The sequence below is a fragment of the Apis dorsata genome, unplaced genomic scaffold, assembly GCF_000469605.1.
Source record: "Apis dorsata unplaced genomic scaffold, Apis dorsata 1.3 scaffold_32, whole genome shotgun sequence".
In the NCBI taxonomy this organism is placed as follows: Eukaryota; Metazoa; Arthropoda; class Insecta; order Hymenoptera; family Apidae; genus Apis; species Apis dorsata.
In genome coordinates this window covers 731,311-732,916 of record NW_006263334.1, presented here as the reverse complement: position 1 = coordinate 732,916, position 1,606 = coordinate 731,311, and the positions used below count along the sequence as shown (strand labels likewise).

The following is a 1,606-nucleotide window of genomic DNA, read 5'->3' as shown; positions in this document are numbered from 1 at the left end:
AAAGCGATAAACGGTTCGATCCTTAAAAAAAAAAAAAAAAAATTTATTTAATAATCGATGGAGATAACTTCGCGATATTCGATCGGTGATTAATCTTTAAATATAAATCGGGGATCGTTTGTTCGTCCGTTTCTGCTCTCTTTAATTCGATACAGTCGAACACAAATCCTTAAAAAGCTAAACGTTAACGTTATATTCCGTCGAGCCAATTATGCGTTCCAATTATGCGATAATTCTGTTTATTCTCGCTTCGAAAAAGAGACTTCAAATGTCGTGACTGCAGTAGCTCACGGATATAAACTAACTAGATTTAAGATAACGGATATTTAGCAACCTCTGGCGTCCTCTGGTCGAGAGTCAATAATATAACCTTGTACTACGTTGTTGGCATCGATCCCGTGTAAAGCACGTACACGTGTATCTTAAACGTGATCAGAAACGCGGCGATGAAAGTTTTGTAGAGTAATAATAATAGTGAGATACGTAATAACGGAGAGGATGAGAACTTGGACGTCGATTCATTCGAGTCAAAGATGTATATATATATATATATATATATATGTGTGTGTATGTATATAATTGTCACGTGTTTAACGGTACAAGTCGAAGTTTCGAAAACGAATTTTCGAAAGGAGAGAAAAATGCGATCGGCTCGAAAAATCGTAAAAATTTGTTAACAAGTGCGAAATCACGTGTCATCCTATATATATATATATATATATCTGCCTGTCTGTCTGTCTATACTCATTGGAGAAGCTGGCATTTCCAAAAGTTCATCCGTCGCAATGATCTGTGCTCTATGCTCATCTCTGTGCGATCGCTGTTGCGCCGCTGTTGCCTGTCCGCTCAGTACTCGTTCCGCCTGTGCGCCAGCCTCAGACACCCGATATCATTCGACAAGATCGAGAGAAACGATACGATTGGCGAAAAAAAAAAAAGAAATTAAAAAAAAGAAAAAAAAATATATAACGAAACAAAGGAAACACGAGCAAAGGTGGTCGAAAACGAATGGAGGAGAGAAGAACGAATCGCCAGAATAACAAAATCGCGATGCGTCTCGATTTCTTCTCTCCGACTCCCCCCTCCCCCGATCTTCCCCTTTCACACGTGCCTTTTCACGCGCCACTCTTTGCGAGTTCTCTCCAAACGTTGTGTCGAAAAAAAAAAAAAAAAAACCCCCCCCAGGTTGGTTCCCCGGTTCCCCCCCGTGAGAAGAAAAAAAAAAAAAAAAAAAAAAACCGCCAAGTGCCAAAAGCTATTTGCGCTGATCGTGTTCTCCACTATATTATTATTATTAATATTATTATTATTATTATTATTATTATTATTATTATTATTATTATTATTATTATTATTATTGAGTGTTCGTCTTCTCTCATTGACTTCCGTTGACGAAGAACGCCCACTCGACCGGTCGGTGTTCTGCCAATTTTTTCCCAATCTTTGTTGATCTTTGTTGATCTCCTTTCTCGGTCGGCACCGTCCGGCAATCTCTGACATGCGTACACGAACGGTCGATCAAAATGCTCGGTTCGCTCGGTCGAAACGCCATCGTCGGCCATCGTCACCATCCCGACACCCCGATCGACGACGAATCGTGGGCTCG

The 1,606-nt window shown here is 40.2% G+C and overlaps 1 protein-coding gene and 2 long non-coding RNA genes across 12 annotated transcripts in view; 1 reads left to right on the top strand and 2 right to left on the bottom strand.

The window, feature by feature from the left end:
* Positions 1–1,606, bottom strand: part of LOC102675205 — a 109,605-nt gene that overhangs the window by 91,149 nt on the left and 16,850 nt on the right. The window lies entirely within an intron of this gene.
* The window catches only part of LOC102674467 (regulating synaptic membrane exocytosis protein 1), a 138,414-nt gene that overhangs the window by 129,464 nt on the left and 7,344 nt on the right, over positions 1–1,606 (top strand). The gene's annotated exons all lie outside the window — the stretch shown is intronic.
* LOC116185995 overlaps positions 290–1,606 on the bottom strand; it is a 12,377-nt gene continuing 11,060 nt past the window's right edge. The window contains exon 3 of the long non-coding RNA XR_004150908.1: positions 290–300. This is a non-coding gene — a long non-coding RNA (uncharacterized LOC116185995). The remainder of the gene's footprint in view (positions 301–1,606) is intronic.